A 26,775-nucleotide genomic window follows, 5' to 3' on the forward strand; every position below is an offset into this window, starting at 1 on the left:
AGCTTACTTGCACAGTCCATGCACAGACAGTGTTAGGGAAGGGCAAAAATATTCCTCAAAAATCTCTCTCTTCTGCTTCTAGGGATGTAGCTTAATCCAAATTGTTATTCTTTTTTCTTTAAAAGCACCTCAGACCACCACACTGGGCAAGAAAATAATCACTGATATAAAACTGAAGATTTAACAAATATCCCCTCAGTAATCAAAGCTTTATGAGAAATAAAATGGAATATTGATGTAAAGCATTCAAAGGAGACATCAAGATATATATTTTCTACAAGTAGTTCAGTCATTCAAAAAATATGGCGACAAAAAAAAACAACCAAATTTAACTAGATGAAAAACTACCTGTAGAGCCCTGAACCAGACAGTTTGCGCTGAGCGAGTATGAATTCCTAGGCATAATTTGACAAGACCATATCTACTGGCACAAAGACACAAACCCCTTGTGAATGCCAGCTTTAAAAACCTCCCATAACCACAGTTTTAAAAGGAAAAGATTTCCTTAGCCCTAGTTCCCCTGCATGTTCCTAAATAAAGATTCCAAGTATTTCTCAGAACATTCTAAATACATATAAGAATAGAAATAACAAACACAAGTCACTCTTTCCTTTTATTCATTCAAACTGTATTAATTTAGAGTTGAGGAACTTCTACTCTGCTCTGCTCTGGAGCCTATGATACGCTCTCTTCTATCATATTCTTGAACAAGACCTTTTCCCATCCCAAGCTCACACTCTACAAATGTATATTGTCCCATCATTGTGTACTCGCTGTTTCTCTCTCCTTATCTTCCTGAAAGGTTTTTCTTCCTGAGGACTTCTAGCAGATTCTTTGCATTGGAACTTCCCTGTTTCATAGGAGCCTAATGGTAAGTTGTCAATGTCTTTACCCTTAATATTTTCTAAATATTTCCATTTTCCTTTCCAGTGCTAAAGAATTGCTAAAATTTCTAATAAATCTGAGCATTTGTTTTAGATTGTTTTTGTTTACTACTTAGTTCTTCCCTTTCAAGCCATTTAGACGTGTGTATCACTTTGATATTTCTAACTTTCACATCAATATGTTGAAGTGAAAATAGTATCTTGATTGAAGACTTGCAGTAGCTCTGTCTTAGGGTTGTATATTTTTCTATAAAATAAGAGCCAGCCTTATTGAAATCTGTAGATACACCAGCGCCTTACCAGCTCATGATAGTATTTCCTGCTGTATTGCCCCATTGCCATATATGTTCCTGTTAGAGCATGTGAAAGGATGCACTGTTTTGTCTTTCCCTTCTAACAGAATTCTGGGGTTGGGTGTTTCTGAGACAAACCTGAAAATGCAAACATAGATTGGCTGAAGGGAATTATAAGAATTTCAGCCATACTGGTCTCTGTAAGTGCCCACCAGTGGAGGAAATTGTTTGTATTTAATATAGGGAAACATCTGTCTCTGGACTACTAGCCTTGAAACTAAAATTATGACAGAAAGTGGCGATATATTACTTGCAGCTCATGGAAGAGCCATTAAGGACTCTGAGTTATATCAGGCAATCTTTCTTTGAAGAGTCATATTTTTTTGTGCCAGCCCAGCTATAATCAATTTACAGAATATACTGGGGCTTTATAGGCCATCAGATTGATTTTCTACAGAAAACATTGCTGAAAACTACTTACCGTCAGTGCAGTTATGGTACTCCACACTGTTTTCTAGTATTTTCTGGTTGTGTATGGTATTTTGTAAAACAGATCGTAACATGTCCTTTGATGAAAATTTTGTTAACCCTTTTACTCTGCTTGTCTTTAAACACAGTAAAATACAAAAGTTAACAAAGCACCTAGACTGAGGCCAGAAGTGTACACACATTTCCTTTAAAGTTTGCAATAGAGCCATAAAAGATATGAGCTACCTAAAGAGAAGAATTTTAATGTAGAAAGCATTTTATTTTGGTAATATATTGTCCTGGGTTCAGCAGCAGCAGTCATTTTTCTACTTCTTAGTAGCTGGTGCAGTGCTGTGGTTTTGACTTTCAGCCTGGGAACAGCGCTGATAACACTGATGTTTTTATTTACTGCTCAGTAGTGTTTAGTCTGACCAATGACTTTCTGAGTCTCATGCTCTCCCAGGGAGGAGTGGAAGCCGGGAGGAAGCAGAGACAGGACACCTGGCCCAAACTAGCCAAAGAGGTATTCCATACCACAGCACGTCATGCCCAGTATATAAACTGGGGGCAGTTACCCAGAAGGGTTAGATCACTTCTTGGTCGGGCTGGGTATCAGTCAGTGGGTGGTGAGCGGATGTATTCTCTTCCCTTGTTATATTCCTTATCATTGTTATTATTGGGTGGTTTGTGTTATACCTTAGTTACTGGACTGTTCTTATCTCAACCCGTGGGAGTTACATTCTTTTGATTCTCCTCCCCATTCCTCCGGGAGCACAGGGGGAGGAAGGGGGGGGAGTGAGAGATACTGCGTGGCTGAGTTTAAACCACAACATATATGTTTTATGTAAATTGTGTAATAATGGATGTTTGGTAATTTCAGTATATTACCACTCAACATTATTTTGTGGTTTTTGTGTAACCCAGAACCTCAAGCTTGTGACTCAAAGGCTGTAATGCAAGTGCAAGAGGGATGCAAAATCATTCTAATGCTGAAGCTTATTTTCTATCAGAAGGTACGTATAAGGATTCAGTCTTCCTTACAGTATTATGGTATGTCACAGGGAATCCTAATCCAAGATAAAATCATCCTTGCTAAGTAAATTGAGGTTGTGAGTGTGCAAATCAAAAGGTACAATAACACCTTTGTGGTGATCTGAGCCCCACCTCTGGGACCTACGAAAGCAGCTATTGGCAGAGAATACAATATCTGGTTCCAGCTGTCATATGAAACCAAAATTACGATAAGCTAATAACCATACACACAACATATATCTCAGAAAGCAAAAGAAAGATCCTTCGCTTCTCTGACCAAAGGGACTTTCAATCTCAGTTCTAACTGCAGCTGTAGGCACCCTGAGAAACCAGTCTAGCACTTCCTAGCAACCTTTAAAGCAAAAATAAACATATCAGTAACAGCTTTCTTAAAGGGCAAAAGGGAACTAGCAAGAGTAAGAATTAGTTGAAAGATGATCCACTGACAACTGCAACTTTACAGCTATTCATATATATTCAGTGTTTGATATTACATTAGACAAACCATGCAGTACAGTTGCTATTATGGTCACTATTGCTATAGCTCAGCAAGACAGGCACTCTAGTATTCTTGCCCTCTGTTAGTTGCTAAAAGATGACGATTTTTTTATGTCAACCACTATAGAAAGGACATGTTATCCCTGTATATTTTCCAAATATCACGCAGAGTAATTGTTGCTTCAGCAGTGGAAGCCACCTACCACTGAGAACAACACATCTATTTCAGAAATGTTACCATACAAGTGCTGTTTCATAAGGATAAGTAAACTCACCAGCTCGAGTTGTGCAGGAATAGAAGGATACTTGTCCACCCAGTACAAGTAGAGTTACTTCTGCTATCAGAACCATCAGAGCTCTAAACACACCTTGCAGGGTAGCTGGACTTGCTGAGAAACCCATGCAGAGCCAAGTTCTTAAGTACCTGGACAACTTGAGATAGCCCAGGTAACAAGAGCTAACTTGAGTATCCTGGCACTTTGCCACATATAAGCACCATCAGTTACCAAGAAAAAGGATAACTACAAATCAGCAGTGTTAAATGTCTACTCATTGTTTTTAATCTTTTAATTCCAGCTAAGACTAATAAGGTACCTACTTGGCTTTTCAGGTGTTCTGGAATGGGACTTATCAACATTATCTGCCATGAGTGCCAAGGTATAATTACCGCTTTAATTTTTTGTTCTGGTTCATCATGAAATAGATCAGCAGGTGTACAAGGACTTCAAGCAAGAATCTTCACTACTTGTAAAACTTGCTATGTTGTTGCTTTTTTTATTATTGCTGTGCTTCTAAGCTATTCTGCATATTGCTTAATTTTTTTAATCTGTTTTGCCAAAAGCAGCCTTTAATGTATGAGTGGTGACAAAGGAATAGTTATTTAGTAAGTAATGAAAAGGCTTGCAATTGTTACAGTTGTGCTAAATATAGCCAGCTAAATATGCACAATTTCTTCTTCTGAGGACAACTGCTTTTGTTGGTAGGCTGGGAGACACACAAGGAAGAAACCATCACCCCTGGGACTAAGTCACACACTTGAAAACAGAACAGCTCTGACTTCTCAGACAGACTCATAACTTCAGAAATAAGCAAAGAGAACCTCGCCTTCATTCTGGACAAACTAATCAGAAACAGAAACAATGATATAAATTGGTAACTGTTTGTGAGGCTATTTTCCTTGATATGACATCCAGACTAATAATCACAGTTAAGTAATCTTGTTAAATCTTTATGCAAAATTATGTAAAACAAATTTAGTCCAGATTTCCTTGGAAATCAAAGCAACTTAGAGATCTAAATTTGGCTTCCACTGAATCACTCATTTCTCATGTGCCAACAAAAACTCCAGGTGATGAGAAACTGACAGTTCTGGTCTACCAGCAAGAGGTCTGTCTCTAAAGTTACCTCCCCTCATAAAGCCTACATAAATCTGACAGATACAATCCCAGTCTCTGTAAAATATTTTCTGCTTCAAATTCAGAAAGAGAGAAACACAAATGTTTGATTTTAAATAAAATGCTGGGAATCTCACATAGTACTTGCTGTCTTTTCCTCCGAGATGCACCTGCTCTTTCTGTTATCAGTTTCATTACGTTTTGTAAAATGGCATCCTTAATCTCATTTTAAAGTTGGTCTGGCTGTGTTCAGGTTTACCAAATCTGAAGACAACCAGACTGAACCTCTTCCACTGTATCTAGAATGTTTGTGGTCTCACTGATTTTTGTTAGCACTCAGCCTTTATAGAGATTACCTATGCAAGCTTGCTTCGCTGGCTTCAGAGATTATTAAGGTTATCAATTCGAAATACCTTTGGTTCTGCTGTTATTTGATTGACACTGGGAATATGCATTTACTTTAGCTGCTCTTTTCATCCCCTGGTGCTTCCATGTTCTTTGCCTTCTATACACTGCCTCTCTAACTTGCTTTTGCTCTTATTTGTAACATGAACAGAGAAGTGTCTGTTAAGTGGGTGTGGAGCACACACATCTGTTTATGGTTAAGTGAAGGATGATGGTATTTCAGGATGTGATATGGCTACTAATCAACTTGTGAGTAATATACCTCGGAGAACAAAAACAACTTGAATTATTGAAGCAGTGAAGATGTTTGCAGATGAGACTCGGGTCATTAGCTCCAGTAGTGCATCTTATTTAAAGAAATGTATAACTGTTTGTGGCTTTATAAGACTGAAAAGAGGCAATGGAAACAGTTCTTCATAATATGTAACATTTGGGCAAGGACTTAGCTTCTCTTTAAGCAGGAACCACAAGCAGGTGTTCAGTTTGTGGGACTTGGTGAAGATTTTCTATCTGGGTAGCACCGTCAAATAATGGTGACTATCATCAGACTTCATTAATTATTGTCGTGGTTTGAACCAATCCACACAGGTCGTCCACTCACACCCCCCCCCGACCCTCCCCACTCCCGGAGGGATGGGGAGGAAAATCAGGAGAATGTAACTCCCACGGGTTGAGATAAGAACAGCCCAGTAACTAAGGTATAACACAAACCACTACTGCTAACACAAATGATAATATTGATAAGAGAAAATAACAAGAGAATACGATACCACCGCCGAACGAGTTCGACCCCCCCGAAGAGCCAGAGCCTGCCCCTTCCGGGTAACTTCCAGTTCCCCCTCCAGGCATGACGTGCTATGGTATGGAATACCTCCTTGGCTAGTTCGGGTCAGGTGTCCTGTCTCTGCTTCCTCCCGGCCTCCCTCGTCCCCAGCAGAGCATGAGACTCACAGAGTCCTTGGCCAGAATAAACATTACCTAGCAACAATTAAAAACAATCGGTATTATCAGCTCTCTGCCCAGGCTGGAAGTCAAAACACAGAGCTTGCACCAGTTACTAAGAAGGAGCAAAACGGCTCCTGGTAAACCCAGGACAATTATGTATCAAATACTACCATAGTGATTTAGCTTTGTGCTTACTGCAGTGGACCACAATACTTTGCGCTGCACCTTTACTTTCGATTATTAGCTGACCTGGAGGATGTTCAGGCTCTCTGATTTATTCATGAAACTGCGTAAGAGAACCTGAGCAAAATAATGAACAAGAATTCTCCCTTACTACATATACTGTATTTTGGGGGGGATTTTGCAAGTCATACAGTCCTTCAAACTCTCAGGGGGATCAGAGTTTCTTTATTTTAAGAGGGAGCAGCATCAGAGGGTGAATTCTAAACTGTGAAGATTAACAAGGAGTTTTTCAAAGGTGCAAAGGGAAGTCAGGTTCCTAACTCACATTAAAAGTCAATAGGAATTGAGCATTTAATCCCATTAATGTCTTAGAAATGCTGCTTCTGAAGAGAAACTTTTATGCTCTCCTTGAATTTTGAGGGAGTATTCTGAAAATTCCTGAGTGGACTTGAATTTCAAGTTCCCTGCATAACTGAACAACAGTCTAACGGGTTATAATTTTAAGATGTAAAGCACCTGGGACAAAATGCCAGATATCTAGGAAGTGTTTTCACCCATCAGCTGTCCTCATCTCATATTCTTAACACCCCACTATGTGATGGCTGACCTCTCTTTTGTAAAGACAATTGATCATCATTGATACTGCTCTCCCTTCCCTTTACCAGCTGTTTTTCTTCCTTGAGTACTGCCTTTTGATGAGAAAAGTGAGGAGTTTTTAGCTGTCAGGTCTTCTTTCACTGGTTTGCCTTCAGCATAGTGCTTGCAAACCACCTTTGCCTATCACTCAGTCATACTCTTATTTTCATTATCAGTGTTCACTCACAGCCCTCCATAGCAAAGGTATCGTACACTCCCCTAAGGGCTGCAGTTAACTTTGTAGAGCCGTCTGGGCAAGCTCTTCCCATTATTCACAAAGCTTTTCCAGCAGTTGCTCTGTATTTACTTACTATAGTTTAATCCGTGTGAGCTCACATACTTCTCATAGTAAAACTGTTGTTACTTAGAGCTCTGAGCATGGAAGATATTTATCTATCTGGCTGCTGCCTCATGTCACCTAGTTTAAAGAATATATGTACCATTTTTTCTGACATTCTCTGTTTGGAAGCCAAAGCTGCAAATAGATTTCATGGAGATTAATCTTCTAAATTTGTCATTTCAAAGAGAAGGAAAAATGGCATATATTCATGACCTATATTTTATGCTACAAAGATCGATTTTCTCTAGCGTAATAAAGAAAAAGGCTCAGGGATGCTGAGACAAGCTTTGGTTGAATCCTGCACCTTGGCAGAGTGAGGCACAGAGAGCCAAGTATGGTGCTCAGTTGAAGCATACCGCTGCAGTTGCTGGAAAGCCCAAGAGCAGTCTCTAGGAAGCAGAGCATTGCAAATAAGGCCAATCAATCTATCAGGTTTCATACACCTGCCAGCAGAGAAATTTGTCAGCTGACAGCAGCAGGGAGAAAATTATACATCCAGAAGCTGGAGACATCCTCGCAGACTCAGCAAGCTGAACAGTTCAAGACTAAGGTGTGCGGCTGCAAAAGCGCTGTCCCAGAACGTATCACCATATCTTCCACTCCAGTCACTCCCTGCTGCATATTTCATCGATGATAGATCCACGATTGTTGCACCACTTGCAGTCTGATAAACTGCATTTGACCAGCCCTCGCTATGCAAGCAGGCACAGCTCCTTTGTGCTTGTTGGTAACTATGTCAATGAAGGATTATAGGAATGAGCCGTCACACTGATATTTTAGGAAAAGAGGGTGGGAAGCAGAAAAGAGCTCAAGAAAGAGACACTTCGACCGTACAGATACACTTTACATAAATACCCCCAAATATAGCATTTGACACATGACTTTGGCAGCCATGAAAATTCATTCTTCACACTGTCCTCAAAATATCATCAGTAAGAACAAACACAATTTTTAAATTCTTCTGTTTTCATATGAAAACTAGTAGCACTTATTTTTTTTCTTATGAAAAAATAAACTGTTCTAATTTTCTCCTTGTTACTTTTCTCATTCCTTCGCAAGGAAAAAAGACGAGAAGAGATACATGTTCTCCAAATTCTTCCCCTTTTTTCTATCTTTCCCAAGTAAGAAAACATAAATTGATAACAGAAAGACTGTTTTCTCCACTGCCACTCACCCCTTAATGCTTTTCCCTCTCTCCTCCTTTCTTTCAGTGGAAAAATACTGAATATAAAACCAGAGCAGAGGAAATTTTGTATCATTTTAGAAAAGTTCTTGTTAAAAAGTTTTTAAGAAAAATGGTTTTGTGTGAGTTATGTTTTTAAGCTTGCATTCTATATTTGCCTACATATTGATGTTTTCATTTTTTAGCAATCATCTAGAAAACAAAAGAAATGTAAGTTAAGGAAATGTAGAAGCTGAGGCTTATTAATTATATATTAATGTAAAGTTTAAATATGATATATATTTAATATATGTAGTACAAAATAGAACTTTATTGTAAAAAAAAATGCATATAGTATTTTAGAATGTGCAGCAAAACCTGCTTGTGGTAAAGAAATAATGCAGAAGAGATCTGGAAATTATAGAAATACATCAAAAAAATACCACCAGTAGATACATTGAAATAAAAGCATGCTCTTGTATGGCTGATGAGAGAAACTTATATGACTAAGTGAGAAATCGGGGAAGTTCCAGTGCCTTGAGAGAAGTTTGAGTGATGAAGTGTTACGTGCAATACTTGCAAGGAGATGTAACTACAGAAAATATTTGAGCAGTTTTAGAGTGCCTAAATGAAGGCATCATATTGCAACACAATAGCAGGGATACATGAGATTAAGCATGGAAACAACTATGTAGCTAATGTAAATTTTGATGGCTCCGTTGCCTTTTCAGGGCTGGCAGCTGGCACAGCTGCAGGACTAGTTCTGGTGCTATCGCACTGCAGCGCTCCACTCAGCTGGGGGTGCTTTGTCATGTCCAGCGAGGCTGGGAGAAGCTCAGAAAGCAGAAATGGGAATTTTCAGAGCACAGTGGGGCTGAATTGTGAGGAAATTAAAAGAGCTGAGTATGTGTAGCTTGGCTAAGCACACTATTATAGGGCAAGGGAAGGGGGTCTTGCTAAGGGTTGTGAGACATCCTTTAGTACAGAACATGAAAAGACAGACACCAGCAATGACATGAACTTGAGAAGAGGAAATTCAGACTGAATGTCAGACAATATCCTTCCTGATATTAACTTCTGTAAGACTAAAATAGTTTCCAAAGAAAACCAGGGAAACTTGGAGACATTTCAAGTCAGGCTGGACAAAACACATAGAAAATGCAAAGAAGCTGCTTTACCAAGGAACAGACTGGATTTTTTAAAAAGATCTTTAGCCACTTTTCAGTAAAACTTCTATGAAAATAGGATTCTACTGTTGAGAATAACAGATATTAGTCTAAACACAGCGAACAGTTAAAAAATAAATACTTATTTTTTAACTGGATTAATCTAAACAATGCAAAGAAATTTTAAAATACCTGAATGTGAAAGTATATGTAGAATTTAAGCCACAAGTCAAAATCTGTTGCGGGTGGAAAGAGCACGATTTGGCTGCACTCTCCCTTCAATGCAATCTTTCAGTCTGGCCAGCACAACTTCATAAGCCTGGCTAATGTTTGCAAAGTTCAGAAGAAGGGCAGTACTACTGATAAAAGGACAAAAAAAGTATGAGAAGAGACCATAAAATCTGAATTTATAGACTACAAAAACACAATCTGAGGAGATTTAATTTTGGTGTATAAAATCTTAACCAGTATAGTTTATGAGAAATGCACTTTTTTTTGTTCTTTGGCTAGAAGACAGATAAGAGGACAAGAAGCATAATTGCTAAGTAAAGAAAAACAGATTTGGAACAGATGTCATGTGTCCCATTTTTCTTTGCACAGAGCCACAAGTGTATGCAGAATAGCTTATGAGTCAGAGGCTGAAGCTTAAACACTGGAGGATCATTCAAGAAACAATTATGGCAAATAGCATCCTGAGGGGATTAGAGTATTAAAAGAAAATGAACCTTAATAGACTGAATAGACTCCACTTAGTCCCTGAAATTTAGTATGTTCATAAACCCCAAAACAAATACAAAAACAGAAGGATTAAAGCTAAAGGTAGACCACTTACTTAATAATATCATCTTCTTTCTCTATATTTGAGTATAATTCTGGCCTTCACTTTTGCTGTTGAATGGTAACACAAATATTAAAAGCACATAAATACATTAGAGACATTTCAAGCTGTTCAGAATCTGCTTCAGGCAAAATTAACAAAAGCATTGCCTCAAATTTGGTGCAGCTGTTACTAATAAAAGAGCTAGTACTGCAGGCTGAAACAGCTGGAGATGATAAGTGAAAATAGAATTAAGGCTCAGTAATGCAGGTTTGCACTCTGGAGAGAATTCTGGGCAAAACCTGTGTGTGGTCTGAGGTCTGATGGCCTTCTTCTGTACAGGACCCCGGTGACAGGGCATGCAGCACCCCAGCCCTGGCCTCTCTGAAGACGGCCACACAAGTTCTGGCAGATGGGAGGTTCATGTATTCAACTGGAAGACCATCCACATGTTCAGACACGCGTGAAGATGAAAGCCTGCAAGTCAAACTTTGTGCAGAAGCACATTCCCTTCCTCCCTGCTGCTTGCCCTTCCCACCTGGGAGACCATTGTGCCTTTCTTCCTCCTGTTAAAACAGTTTCCTCCCTTTCCAAAATGTTCTGTATCTCAACCACTTTCATGTGTGTGGCTGTTTTCCCTACATGCTGCAATGCACAATCATTGAGAAGGGTAATGTCAAGTAGCATTAAAGTCTCCCTGTTTAGGTGGTCACCTTGCTCTACAAACTCTTACAGCAATTTTCAAATAATTCAGACATAAGGAATCCTACTACACTGAAAGAGAAGATTCTACGTGCTACAGACCTTTCCTGGACTCTAGGAGAGAATGGAAAACAGGTAGACCACCTCCAGCTGCCTCAGAGGCAGAAGGGGAGCAAAGGAGCACACATTGCCCTGGGGCTGTTGAATCTGATATCCTGCTCTAACAATGGTAGCTTTAGAAGAAAATGCAAGACAAACATATAATGATGCACCCTTGAGAGGAAGTTTCTTTCTGACCCCAGGCTAGTCGTGACTGCCTGTCCTTGCTATTCTCGGAGAATTTTAAAATACGCTGCTGTGCAAGTGTAGCTCATTACTAATAGGGTATGCCTTGTCTCAGAACTCAGAGCATTTCCACATCGTTTACCTTCCTGCTCTCAGCCTTCTCTCCAATAGATGTTTTGTTCTGGAGCTTCAGTGTGCTTTGACAAGTCATGGTGACTTCACAGGTGCATCTGGGATCACCATATGTCTGCTTATCCCTACATATACCTCTAAGGTCTATTCTAGATGGATTTTTTTCAGTAATTGCTGGCTGCTTCTGGTTTGGAGGAACAAGAGTAGTTTAAGTTTTTCTTCCTTCCTTCCTCTTCCCCCCAGAAACCTACAAAATCAGCTACAGGCATGGCAGGAAGTGCCAACCACCAAAACAGATGTAGTTAACAGAATGGGCAATGATAGAGTGCCTGAGGTGAGAAGGCTGTGACTGGTGAACGAGGAAAAGACAAAAGGGCTTCAGTAGGAGGCTGTGGGGCAGAGAATGAGAGCACCGTGGAGAACTGGGAAGGATCAGGAGACAAGGTGCTCTAAAATAGATCATTGAGGAAAAGTGTATTTCTGGAGTGAAAAGCATAGCAAGAGTTTGAAAGGAGCTTGTGTAGGAGTTGTGGGGACAAGACTGTAGTGAAAGCTAGACTTTGAGACAGCAAGGATGACAACCTGGGGCTCTGTCTACATCAGAAAGTACTGAAAGCTTTGTAATCAAAGAGTGAGAAATAACACAGAGCATCTTTCTCCTTGGGTGCTTCTTCCCAGGAACCTGTTTTGTAGCAGGGAAGTACATTCTCAATAACCCCTCTGGTATTTAATGGGATTTCTCCCCAGGACCCCTGCCCAGAACTCCTTTGGTCCCCATCTCAATCTTGTCCTGCATTTGCTACTTGAAATATATTAGTACTCTCAGCAAGTTCTGGTGTTAATAATACAGCTGAACATACCATTCATTTAATGAATATGAGCATCATGTCTACACAGAGCACGACAGTTGCTAGACAAGGATTGCATATTTATTATGAGTGGGACATTTTTTGCAAATAGATTTAATTCATAAAGATATCAATTGGCAGGAGATACTCTAGCCAAGAAAAGCAAAGCTTCCTTCTACAGCAACCACGGAGGATGGCAAGAGTGAAACACCAAAAAATTAATCTGTTCAGTGCCGGATTCACAATGAGTAATACCTGGCTCTGTGCAGCCAATGGACTCCAGCCCAGCTCTGAAGCCAGGTCTGCTCCTAAGGTCTAGCAGTGAGTGGCTTGTACACACAAAGCAGGGGACAGAGGGGATTTTATCATGCTAACTGCTTTTGTTTGGTTCTGTCCCATTTTCCCTGCACCAAGATTCTGGATGTATGATGAGCAACCAGGCACCTTCCTCCCTAAATTTGTTCCTTTAGTACTTACTCATTGATTCACACAGGGCTGTGTTGACTTACACCACTAATGATCTGGTTTCTTGTCTTTTTTCACAACAGTCTTTTTTCCTTGTGTCCATGTACAGTAGAGTTCTGGTGCTTTCAGGGCTTTTTAGTTACCTGTCTTTTCCCTTGGGACACCACTTCTAAACCTTTTCCATATGAGCACAGATGTTCATGACCACCCATGCCTTTCTTTTTCCTCATCCATGCACACAATTTCCTGTGCCCTACTCACCCCAAGTTTGATAAAAGCTGTTTAAGACTGCATTTTTTTGCATTACAGCTATCACCTGAAAATGAGTGAAACAAGCCAAAGACATAGTCCTACCTGTAGCACAACAATTACACATTTCCACGCTGACAGTACTGTTTTCTGCTTAGAGGAAAGCATTTGTCAACACTTTATTTCATAACTGCATGCACAGGTCACATAGCTTATAATGAACTAAAGATATTGCATAGCTTTTCTACATGCACCAGAATTCTGCTGAGAATTGAGATGTCAGGAGTAATTTATGCTCTTCTCTTTTTGTACCCAAGTAGACGTAAATAAATATCAGACATTCTGCCCGGCTTTCTTTCTATTAAATACTGTTTATTAACATCTGTTAAAATTAATATTTTTCTCACACTCTCACTATTAATCATTTTAAAATGTGCTGTGTTTGTTGTTAGTGCAGTACGACAGGCGGTAGAGACCCTTCCCCTCTTGCTTTAATCTCTAGCAAATTACATTACAGTGGCATCCTTTGGTACTGCAGAGTTTTGGATACATCAGCATTTCCTTTTACCAATACTTATTTTCATTCCTAAAATGACACTCTCCTCATGACATCTTAGCTCATGCATTTGATTCTCAAGTATTCTAATGTGTTGATTCTTAAGGGGGCTGAGGGGGGAAGAGAGAAAGAAAGAGAGAGAGGAAGAAAGAGAGGGAGGAAACGAGAGAGGAGAGAGGGGTGGAAAGGTGGGCAAAGAGACAGACCACGGCCTATTGCAGCATAAGAATTGAGCCTTGCAGAATTCTACAGTAGTTCTGTCCAACATGTCTGGATGGAAGAATTAAGGCCTGTTTTCAAACAATATAACTGAAACAACAGACTGAAACTGAAACTTCAATCATTAGGAATTCCAGAAGAAATCAGCTTCAGGCTAACATTAGCAGTTTCTCAACATAAACCCACAACAAGGGGTATGTTAATCTCAATTGAAAAATGTATTCCTATTTGTTACTGCTCCCCAGAACCTTTCTCAGGTCATGCAGTAGCTGCTTCCACTCTTGAGAGCTCAGTGAGGGTTTATACTGCAAGACCAGCTACATACACCAAAGCTGGTGGAAAAAATACACTGCAGACAGATTTGCAACAGTGAGACTTCTTTAGCTGAAAATCAACGTGGTCTACAGACAGCATTCAAACATGGTCAAATATTTTATTATGTATTACTGTGCAATCCTACATACTTCCCTTACAAGGGACTCCATATCTGTTTGTCTGGCACATGCAGAACAGCAGTGATCTGAGGTTGCAGAGCAATATGGATATTATTCCTTATTACTTGAGGAATAGTTTACAACTCAGTAATTACAAGCCATATTGCGATGCATATGCTCCCCTGAGTGAAGCCAGCACTGTTGACAGTGCTCACGTCTACAAACAGAAGAAGATTGAGAAGATGCAGAAAGGTTTGGTTTTCAGTCTTGGAACATGTCCAGAAGCTATCATGTTTATTCTTGTGCTTTCAGATGCTTCTAGAGATATTGTATTGCCTCCAAATCTGCAGCCACTTCAGATGTGTTCTTCACTGCTTTTGAGGGAGGATAAAAGGAAATACAGATATAAATCTATGGTATACTTGCTGTATAGACTGTATAGAAATTGGGGATGCTCTATACGTCACAGACTCATGAGTTCTGGGGTAAAAAATAAATAAAAAATCAAATACAAGTGCATAGAACAAGGCCCAGTGAAGTTTGCTACTACAAAAGCAAGGGAGGGCAGGGGGCAAAACACTGAACATATTCTCTTTATAATCCCAAACAGCTCCTTTCTGCAAGTCACCAGGAGCTAGGGGATCACAGACACTTACAGACTTACTTTGACAAATAAAGCAACAAAGCTTCTGCAAGTGACTGCAATGCCACTTACAGTAACATTTATTCTTTTTTACTGACTGAATTTTTTCATATCTCATTCCCACATTTTGTTGAATTGACTCCGTTTTCATAGCAAAATAGTATTTCCTTTAACGAAAACCACTAACACAAATGGCCAGAGACAGAGTGAATGTGCTCTGGGTCAGTAACAAAGATGCAAGATCATCCCCCAATGGAATATAAGTGAAACCTGGGAAACAAAAGACTGTATTTTCTACACCAGTGTATAAATTTATAGTAACCTAATTAACTTTACCATAATGATTTTTTTATGGAGGCTGAGCAGATACTCCGGAGATTAGAAAAAGTGTAAAAATCCATCCCAGAGAGAGGTTTAAGACTTTTCCTGAGAAGCCAGCAATTTATTAGCCCAGATCAGGAGACATGCAGGATATTGACATGAATAAAAGGGACATTCACGGTGCCAGTTTCGACAAACACTGCAGGGGAAACAGAATTTTTTTGTGTCAGAACATGTTATATATCCCCATAAAGTTTAGCATTTAATATTTGCCTTCCTTTGAGGCCTGAAGCCCCTCATGCTGATCACTGCTGGAGGTGGGAGAGGTGGCAGGATGTACCACATATCTGAGCCAGGGTAGCAGTTCAGTGACTGACATCAATCTTGTAATGAAGAAAGCATTATTCCTTGTGAAGAGTTTATTTTAAACATTACATATAGTTGTCCTAATTCTATCAAATTGCTCTTCCCCATCGCTGATCAGTGGGGGAACACACTCATTATCCTGCTTTCAGATAAAATGGGAGCATGAAGACTGTGTGTGGGTGCCTGTTAGTCACTCTGTCCATCTGCCAGACCCCATCCTTCTCATCTTCCTCCCACAAATTTTGAAATATTGGGCAATTCCAGCTGCATTTGACAGAAGATAGTAAATCCCAACCACTGGGGACAAGGAGATTACCTCTCTCAGGTAATTTGACATCAGCTTTCCAAAGGGTGGACGCCTTCCCACCAACACATCTTCTGGACTTGTGGTTAATAAGGAACTGAGTCAGATGCTCCTTTTCCTTCTTAATGGGAAGAACTCCAGCAACAATCAGAACAACGGGACACACATGCAGCTAATTATAACATGAAAATGAAAATTTTTTCGTGCTTTTCTAAAGAGATCCATAATTCACTGCCATAGCACCTGTCACCAAAGTTCTTTCTAATTTAAGACCATGCTTTCTTTTCCATTTTCATGGAGCATCTAGAAAGTTTATAACTTAACTAAACTGATTTCAGCTTATAATATTTACGTCCAGCTAAAATAATTTTTCTACAGAATTTTATTATCTGGAACATTTGCTTTGAGAGCAGAATACATAAATTTGAGGTGCAGGCACAGAATATTACTAAGCATGTCCAGAAATGCCTATCATCTGGCAGGCGACGAAGTAAATAATTAGAAAAGCAATTAAAAAAATAACAAAAAGCCATACAAACTGCTACAAATACAGCTTGCAGGATACATTTCCAGTCTTCTAGAATCAGGCCATTAGAGCATGCATATTTAAGGAAATTGATGGACATGAAAGTATAATTTAACAGAATAATGTATTCTCCATCCTTCCCTTAACTGTCTCAATTTACCTGCTCCATGTGGATATGAATTCTGATTACACTGATTTCATTGAACAATAGCTTTATTAAAAGACTGTTAATTTATCAGTCAGGTTCCTCAAGTAGAAAATCTTCTAAAGAATCTTAATGATATCACTAGTTAAATAAAATGAAACAAACAGCTTCCTCAGTTCTAAGTACAGAGGTTTGGTCCCACACAGTGCCGTGTTTCTAAGTGCTGGGTATGCAAAAAACAGAGGTAGGCAGAGATGAGCTTTTTGTTCCATAACATATAAGCAATGAGGACATGGCAAGTGTATCAAGTCTAAGTTTCCTTTTAATACAAGTCAATTTTCTAAATATTCACCTTCTGTAGCAACTCTTGAAAGTTTAACATGACAATGAAGAATCACTGGGGATACAAGGAACAGGTAGCTGGTGTCAGCTGTAGCAAGTTGAGTGTAATAGAAGTAAAACTTTTGTGTACTCTAAGGGGACCCTCTGTCATTTCGCTTTGTGTCAAATAGTTATATGATACTTCTGTCTTGCTGTACTCTGGCAGGGTGGTCCATGTTAAGCAGGAGCTGGTTACAGAGCAATGTTAACCAAAAAGTTAGCAAACCTACAGAAAAACATTAGGGCTGGACCTTACTATGAAGAGGGTGTGGATATAATCCATCCTTGTTTAGTCATTTACCTGTAGAACTTCTGTTAAACATCTAGTACATTCGGACATAGTGGGAACTACCAAGATGATTCAGCTCACTGAACAGCTAAATTATCCTTTGAAAATAAGGTGTCACAGACCCACTTTTTGAGGGTGACTGCGTGCATCCATTGGTCTCCATGCCTACACTAAAACATTGTTCTCCTTTATCATACTGCTATGATTCCATCAGCAACCTCAACACCTCCCACCCAGAAATGCAGCTATGCTCATATGAGAGTGATCACACTCATACCCTCCTAATGATAAAAGTGTCTCCCTAAGGAATTTTACGCACTTACTGTTGCAAATCAAAATCCCAGAATTCTGTATGTGGGAATATGTATTTCCTTAACATAAATTGCACCTAAGTTACTTCTAGAAATTGGTCACAGACTCCCATCTTATTTCATGCCTTACAAATATTTATGACTTGATATTAAAAGCTATTTTTCTAAAGTCACTTATACAGAACACTATTTCAGCATTGCTCTCTACAGCATTCTGAATAAAGGCTGTCTGCTGTTCTTCTGCCTTTTTCTCCCCCAAGTGCTGCAGTTCCCTGCCATGTATTTTTCTGTTCCAAAGCTGACCATTAGACTGGCCAGTAGCTTAATAATAACTAATTGTTTATGTTATGCTTAGTATTTCCATGCAGCAGAGCTCAAAACTACCCTCCTACAGTAGTACATCCAGCAGTACATCCACCATTTGTTTTGCTGCTTTCTGAAACAGCAAATTTGTGACAGCAAATTTTAATAGCTATCCCTTTACAGAGACATCCTCTAGAATTTTGGGGGGAAAGGGTTAACTCTGCATATATCTGCATGGTATGATAACGTGCATACATGCATGCACCTTTGTAATCCATGTATTTCTATATAATTTTCTATATTTATGTCTTCAAAAATCAGGTAATTGGTGAAGTAGAATGGTGAAAAGGTCTCACTAAGAATCTGCAACACAGGTCTAAACCCTGCTCTGAACTCATAGTGAGCGCTGCCTCCAAGTAAGCAAGCTGTTTAGTGTGCACTGGCTTGCTGAGCTAAGGAATCAAAGGTAGCCAGACATCATGCCAATTACTCTTTTCCACATGATTCAGAAAAAAGCACACTTTAACCACATTAACTTGATAGGTCTTGGTCTGATGTTGCTGCTAAAGAATCGTATGAAAGTCTTGAAAGACTGTAAAAGAGATAAATCATTCAGTTAAGTATCTTTTGTAGTTCCTTAAGATCTCTATTACGATTCTGAAAAATACTGTCGGCTCATTCATATTCAATGCCATACAATTTTGCCACAGGACATTACCTCCAGATAATTTCCTTCTCTTTTAATACACATGCTAACCTAGTTTTTCTCTTTCCTTTTCCTGTTTTCCTTTCCCTCTTACCCTAGTGTCCTTTCCTGAGCTTTGCTGTGCTTAGAAACCTGCAATGACACAGCTTCTGCTTTGGTGCAAAGCATGTCCAATTCAAACCCAGGATGAGGGATTTGGCATTTTCTGCCAAGCATAAAACCTTTCCTCTGAATTCACTGAAATTCTTTCTCTTTTCCTTCATCAACCAGTCACAGGATCTAAAATTGACTCCACTGGGGAAATCAAAAGATAGGTGCATGCCTATGTGTTCAGAATTGATAGCCTACTCTATAAAATAGTAGTCTTACTTGTTCATGTGTCTTTTATAGGAGACAACCTCAAATTTTATTGAATCACCAAATTTATGTCTCTCTCATGGCAAGAATAGGGAATTAAACAGTACTACCCATCTCTCCAGTGTGTGTCCCTGATAAGATGCCTCTGTTTCCTAATATTTTGTCAGCCATCAAAGAATCTGAAGTAGCTAATAAAGTAGAGAACATAACATTGTTTTCTGTATGGAGGACATCCTATCTGCTCATTAACTCTATGCAAAGTGACCCAACAAATTGCTCCACCATAGCTGCACTGCAGCTTGAGTTGAATTGGATATTGGAAAAAAATCACTGAAAAGGTTATCAAGCATTGGAACAGGCTGCCCAGGGAAGTGGTTGAGCCACCATCCCTGGAGGTGTCTAAAAGATGTGGCATTCTAGGACATGGCATTCTGGGACATGGTTTAGTGGTGGGGTTGGCAGTGTTAGGTCAATATTTGGACTCGATGATCTTAAAGGTCTTTTCCAACCTAAACAATTCTACAATATTAAGTTATTATGCAGCCTTGTGATCTGTATTAAAAGGAAAGGGCTTAATGTGAGCGATTATATTTACTTCCCAACCCAAGAGACACATCGATATTGGTTTCTGTTTGTTTGTAAAGCAATACTGAGCTAGCTGCCAAGTCATTAAAACACTACAGGCTTCAATCATAATTTTTAAGAGCATTTCTTTGTTTACATTTTGTTGTCCCGAAGGTAATTAACTCTTTTGCTAGAAGGTTACTTTGTTATTTTACTCGAGGCTCTGGATGAACTTCAGATGGGATTAGAAATTCCTCTGTAGCCAACAGCAGCACTTGTAAGCACGAGCACTTGCTTTTATGCAAGCGTATGACATTCAAGCTTTGGCACTAGTGCTGATAGTCCCTCTGCACCTTCTTGTCATGTACTCCTACCTGCAAAGTTTCATCAGCCTTCATTCACTGACCATAAAAATAAAATGCTGAGCCATTCACTGCCACCTCAGCTCAGTAACTGAAGCTTCCTGGGAAGTAAATCAAACAGATCTGCAGATTTGCATAGTGTTTTTAAACCACCGTTAACTTTAAGAGTATGACTAGGCACCATAGAAAAAATTAAAAAATAATATCAATTTTATTTGTGTTTGATTTTTAAATCAGAGCTATTAAAAAGCTAGTCTAAATCCACTACTATACCTATAATCACTGATTCCTGAGGCTTTTGTACACTCACCACTTTACATTCTGTCCATACTCTGTATGAATAAATGTGTTTAGAGCCCTAAATTAAGCTGAAATTCAGTTTGTATAGGCACACAAAAATAGGTTTGCTCATCTGAATTATTACTCATCTTAAAAATCAAGTCAGAGCCCTGTTATACTCTGAAGTGAGTAATTTGGCCTGAAAAATTTGGGAAAGGGGGGTATTCTTATATTTTATGCTTCCAGTTGTTTGGAAATAGCCCAAAAGCAGATATATAGAAAGCAAATATAATGAGGAGCAGTCAGCCAAACTCTCTCAAAGGCTTAAAAATAATTGAACTTACTTTCTAGATGAGGCTTTTATTTCACGTTCAGTATTGGTATGTTTTGAGATTTTTAGTCCTGGAACTCAGTATGCATAGGTGCTTCAACATTCGCTTAAAGCACTATCAGATGGATATATTTATGATCCTTTGAACTAATACTCTTACAAGTTTTTCCTCCTCAAATGTGCATAGCACAGATGAAAAATGTCAATGTATTTCAGATGCCGTTAGACAATAAAGTGTAGTCTTGTACTGAAAGTTACCCCTTCAATAATCCTAAAACGTGTATTAGAAATTGAGCAAGCAAGAATCAAAAATAATTCTAGAGCTATAACATTGTAAATAAATTTATTATCCTTTCCTGTTACCATGGGTACATAAATGTTTGGTTCTCACAAGTCCCTAATGCCTTCTACACACTGCAGATTCCTAGCCTGGTCATTTTCATAGTCAAATTCCCCAAAAAAAATAGTTGATTCAAATTTAAAAAAAAAAAAAAGTAAACCTATAATGGCAATATTAAGGACAATTTTTTGTGATTAAAATTGCACCAAGGCACATTACAACATTATTCTAAAAATTAACCAACAAACCTTCAATTTTCTAATTTAACAAGCCCAATTATGTTCTATAGTCTTCATTCCCAGTAGAATCTGAATCCTATTACACTGCAGTAAAACATTTCAGCTAAAGCAGTAACCTGTACCTTTCACTTCTTTCATAATTAACAGCTCCAGGTTTGGAAGATTTCCTGTATCACGTATCCTGTATCCTGAACTCCTGACTGGACTGAACTGAAAACTGAATGAGGTTAGACTGGGGATAGTTTGGTTTTTTTTTTTTTTATAGGCAATGACAATATATTTACATGAAACCTTCCAGGCAGGAAAATTACAAGCCTTACAAAGAGTCTAGGAGTCACCTCAATTACACTGTAGCCATATCAGTAGAAAGTAATCTTTTCCTTAGAGAAGTGTTCTATTTTGAAGTGGATAAACAAAATATTTACTCTGAAAGAAATACACCGAATATTTTAGATTGAGCCACTTAATTATACTGAAGAGCAGAAAGGAACCATATCTAGAAGCGGTTTCATCTAAAAGGACTCATATTTCATTAACAAAAACCCAGATCTTGGGGTCCATCTTCAGTTTTCAATTTAAAATTGCAGTGGAGATGAGCCTATTTAAACGCAGGTAAACAAAGTCACAACCTGAATGATTTGAATAAAAGATTAAATGAAGCAGGGAAGATCCTCAACTGGTGGATAACTCTATTGCTTTTAACAAATGTTTTTTGATTTATACCAAGCAATCTCCTCTCTTTTTGTGGTTTGGCCTCTTTCTACTAATCCACTGCAGATCCAGGAGAAACATGAACTGAATTTTAGTTTGCGTTAATTTTGCTTCAAAGAGAAGCAAAGATCTCAATATCCACCCCATGGAGAAAGTAGGCACAGATCTGGGACGGAGTTAGGGGCTGCAGTTATCAGCAACACATTGTCTAAACTTGACTTACATGATTAAGCAAGATATGGTCTCATAGTCAGTAAAGCTTACAATTTTATTTCAATGACAATAATATGAGACAATGTATTTAATCTAGTTATGTTTCTGAGGCCACCACTCAAAGACCACAGTGCCTTAGCAAACAGTATCTTTAACACTATCTGTGCTGGTGAGCTGCTATAGGAATCTCAGCACCCGCATGTAGGATACGCAGGTAAGAAAATGTACAAGAGCCTGGATAATATGCTGAAATACCCATTGAGAAAAATGCTTATTGAGGATCCCTATTTCATATCAAGGGTCAGACACCTAAGAAAAACACAAGTTAGATCCAAATGAGGGTACTGTCTATTCCCCAGGAGTCTTGACTCAAGAGATTTTTTATTACTGCATTCTCATAAACTTCCTCATTAAAAGTTGGAACATAATTTTGAAACTAAATATGATAAAACTTCAGAGAAACACCCACCTGGATTCTAGGCATGAGCAGCTGCATGAGCCATCTGCACATACCATATGTTTAGTGCTTGATTTAGGGTGAATTAACAGAGATTGCTGTAGACTGAATATCTACAGTGCAGTTAAGAAACTGCTTTCCTTCACACTTTCTTACATTTAAATCTCTATTTTGCTGTGGTGTAATTTTTTTCTCCCTTGTCTATTGGTAGCAGTCAGTGCATATGAACAAAAACACTACCTAGTTCCAACCTGCTATAGGTCAAACATTGACTATTTAACTCCTGTTTCAGAAAACTGATAAGTTCAGTTATTTTGAGACACCTCATTTAGCCCATTGAGTTTTAGTACTCTCCTACTTCTAAACACAAAAATAAAAAAAAAATAAAAAAATAAAAAAAAAACCCACCAAAATAGGTAAAATACTTTGTTAATGAAATCAAGTGCAGCATACCTTGGCTTCAAGCCATGCTTAACTTTACATGCTGTGAATAGTCCCAAGCCAGTTTTCATAGTGCTGCAGCTCTCCTATCAGGTTCCAGAATATAAGCTCAGGTTCACCCAGTACTTTGAAAGCCACATGTCAAAGTTGGCTCAGTTTTCACACAAATGCAGATGAAAAGCGTCAAGGACCTGAAAGCACGTTTTAAAAAAACAACTCTATGGATCCAATGCAATTTTTGTTTGCATGAAGAGATTTATTTAAATCCCAAGCGCATTCAGAAATGCCAGAGTATGAACCTATGTGAACAGAAGCCAATAAATTTCCTGTTAGCTTTGGATTCTGTCTCACACCAAATATCAAGCATGCTTTTTTTTTTCCCCCTTTCTTCCATCAGCCAGGCTTGTACCTTATTAGCAACATCCTAAGCCCAAAAGATTTTCAAGGGCCGTGGCTGAAACTGCTGCATTTCTTACTCTGCCTGCAAACTAACAGGATACTGTGGACACCTCCAGAAACAATACAGTAATAATTATGTTGTTAGTACTCACAATCTGGCAACAAAACATCTAAAACCCAGTATCTACGGTACCTGCTGTATCTATTAATAATTTTGCAAATTCATAGAACATCCATAAAATACACAAAATTTTAAATCATTTTAATTCTTCCTTAATTACTTAGTATATACCCAGAGCAATTAAATTCAATACAATGAGGATAGACTAGACAGTAAATAGTGTTTAGTAACCATATCTTTTCAAGATGTTGTTAACAAGCTACAGCTGTGGCTTTCAGAGGAGAAATGGCTTGAGGATTTGAAAAAGAAAGCTATTTGGTGCACAATAAAGAGACTAAAAGCATGTGTATATGGGTGTCTAGAGAGACAGCATTTTGAGAAGCCTTAAAATGTAAATGTCAGAAATCTTCTTACCAGGAGTTTTATCAGAAGTAGGTAGCAGCCATTAACACACAGCAGGTGTGTGTTAATTCTAGTCATGTTTGTGAGAGTGAATCTAGTCCATAATATTTGTGCTTGAAATCTGCTTAGTAATTCTTACAAGATTTCTTGCTCTTTGTGGCATGATCTTTGGAAATCTCACAGCAAAAATTTTTAAGGTTTTTCACCATCCTGAAGAGAAGAAATAATGCAGTACCAGCTATTTTTGACTGTAAGAATATAAAAATGAAACTTGGAAAATTATTATATTCTCCAGATCCTTTTAAACTAAATTCAGAAGTGCTCATAGGTGCATTTAGATGTTACACTTTAATTGTCTCAAAATAAATCAGAGCTTTCTGACCAAAAGTATAATTTTCATTCATTTTCATTATTAACATCCTACCCTGACAGAATTTGTTTAAATTCTTTCATTAATTCACAAAGAAAACTTAACCACATAGTGGTGTGACTTACAGAAATACAAAATTCAGAGAAATGTTCTGTTGGAGAAAAAAACCTAAATCGGGTATTTTGTGCCCACATTGTTCCATCATTTCATCTTAGTTGATCAGATGGTGGTTTAAATCAAAAGGACTCAAACAGGTTCCCTCATGCTTTACATTTTTCTAGGGGCGGTGTGCTGGATCTGGATTATAAAACCTTCCGTCTCAACTGCACAACTCAGCCTGCATGCCAAAGAGTGATACTTTTCAACAGTCTTTTGAAGCCACATCCCTCTCCCAAAAGAAAATGTTAATTTTGTTAGCCTGTGCAGCTCAGTAATACCAAATGGACTCATTATCATTTGTTATCCAACCATTACCATGTCAGTTCCTCACACTTCACTGAAGTAAGCCGTAAGCACAAAGAACACAAGCTTCTATCCTTCATCTCTGTTTTCTGATCCCAAAGCACCCTAAACATCCTCTCTCTGGATGCCTACACAAGCATTTAACGTCAAGACCAATGCATTTCTCATTATCACATTAGAATCAACAAGTTGAGAAGCAGCTGCAGGTGATGACTGCTACTGAACTGAACTGTTTCACAGCTCGGATCTTGGCACTGCTTTTGCTGCATGGACTTTCAGCAACGGGTAATGGCTGATTGCCATGTTTAGAAGGCTCAGTTTATTCTTTCACATGTATTTAGGACTCCAGCCAAGATTTTGAAAGGTAAAATCCTAAAAAGAGACAGGCAACCATTTCCATTAACAAAAGCCTAAGCAAATGTTTAGGCTCTGATTCTGTTGAATACTAGATATAGATGCAGTCACTTTACATTTTAAGATTCTAACATTTCAAATACTGGCTAGCTAACATGGCTTACAGCATTACTATACAGTCTTCCAGTCATGACAGTACACACTGCAGGCTGTGTCATGTGCAAGACAGAGACCATGCCATTCTGGACATAGAAGTACATGTGCGGGCTAATGCTCTTTCTTTGGCAGGAGCAAGCTGGGGAAGTACTTAAGAACAAAGACCCAAAGACACAACCAGCATAAGTGTCTGCCCCCCAGCTGTCATCCTAAAGATTACATTGACCTGACAAAATAGTTCCCCAGCCACCTGGCTATACTTGTAACTTTGTGCAGACCAGCAAGCCTGTAGAGCACAGCAGCTAACATAATTGCCCAAACCTGGCTTGATTCTGATGATAGTCATCTCCCCGTTTAAGTCACTTTGATAAGGGGTCTAGCAGATATTTTCAGAGCACACCCCCCTCCGTGCAAAAATATATCAATACCGCAAAAGTGCAATGGTGTCCTCTACTTTTCTTTAAGATGACATAAAGAAGGATATGCCACTTGTTGCTTTCATATAAGCTCTTACTTGCTCATATGTTCATCTTGGCAGTTGGAAGCAAAGTTTCAAAAAGTGTCTCTGCCTAAAGAGATAAGAACCTTCATTTTGTGCTGTCCAGGCATTTATCACTTCCCAGGAAGTACATAAACTGTCAATTCTAAACATTTATGAATGGGAATGCAGATCCTGTTGGGCATGCACACTGAGCTGAAAATGAAAATTTACAGGATCAGAAGAGGAAGCAATAGCAAATAAGGATTTGACTTTATAACTCCAAGTTCATGTAATCTAGTCAGGATTGACATATCTGTATTTGTGGTCACAGCTTCTACCACTATAGTTTAACAACCCTTTAATGTAAAATACAGAAACCACTCACAAGAATGCAACAAGAGTCCAAGATGATATCAGCAGTGAGCCACAGAACTGAATCATGTTTCTTCTCAGACACACCATCTTTCTCTAAGCTAGTAGTGATGCCTCTGTAAGTAAACTAGATGTGCTCATGACCATCACCTGGCCCTGAGGTCAGGTGGCATGGAACAGCCCATGTCCATGCCTCCAAACATTCCTAACTTCCAAAATAAGATAACCACATGCAAACTACCTACTGAGAAATGTCCCTGGCCTGCACTAGGTCCACTCCAAAACCAGGAAGGAGAACTGTTTGGGAAAACAGGAGGCCAAAGCTACACAGCTGGAATTGTTTCCATAGGATTCAGTGATTTCAGAAATGGAAGATATTAGTGGTGCATCTGGGTAACTTTTTCTGAACATTTCATTTTGAAATGTGTCAGAGGAATTAATATGTTGTTTATGAGGGAGTGAACATATAAGGAATTTCACTTTCAGACTTCTCTAAAATGAATTCAAGTGCGCCATATTTGCCCCTACAAAAGCTTTGATAGTAATCATTAATATTCTACTTATCACAGATATTCTACTGCACTGATTCAGAGGTTGTATATGGCCATTAATTTCTGTAGATTTCATCACACATGCTTTGACAGTAGACCACAATTAAATACTCATTGGCTCATTAAACCATCGCAGTGAAGAGAGTCTGCCAAGTTTAATGAAGTGAAAGTGAACATTTCAAGTGATGTCATAGTAAAGGGAATATTCTACATTAGCATGCCCATATCTGATTACCGCACTTTGGAAGTCAGTTATTATGTTTCAGCCTACAGGCTAAACGTTTTTTTTAGAAGACACTTCTTTGGAAACTGCTGCCACGAGTTTGTTATGTACACCCTGTGAGAAATCAGTGTTACCAGTTCTAAGGTCAATAGCCCACAGGTATAAACAACCACAGCTTTATA

The 26,775-nt window shown here is 38.7% G+C and overlaps 1 long non-coding RNA gene across 1 annotated transcript; it reads right to left on the bottom strand.

The window, feature by feature from the left end:
- Positions 1-14,126: 14,126 nt before the first annotated feature.
- LOC136009182 (uncharacterized) lies at positions 14,127-15,897 on the bottom strand. The gene is made up of 3 exons (XR_010610379.1): positions 15,760-15,897; positions 15,093-15,276; positions 14,127-14,484 (listed from the first exon to the last, which is right to left on the bottom strand). It is a non-coding gene; the product is annotated as an uncharacterized LOC136009182 (long non-coding RNA).
- Between the last annotated feature and the right edge of the window lie 10,878 nt (positions 15,898-26,775).

The sequence above is a fragment of the Lathamus discolor genome, chromosome 2 (assembly GCF_037157495.1).
Source record: "Lathamus discolor isolate bLatDis1 chromosome 2, bLatDis1.hap1, whole genome shotgun sequence".
Taxonomy (NCBI): Eukaryota; Metazoa; Chordata; class Aves; order Psittaciformes; family Psittacidae; genus Lathamus; species Lathamus discolor.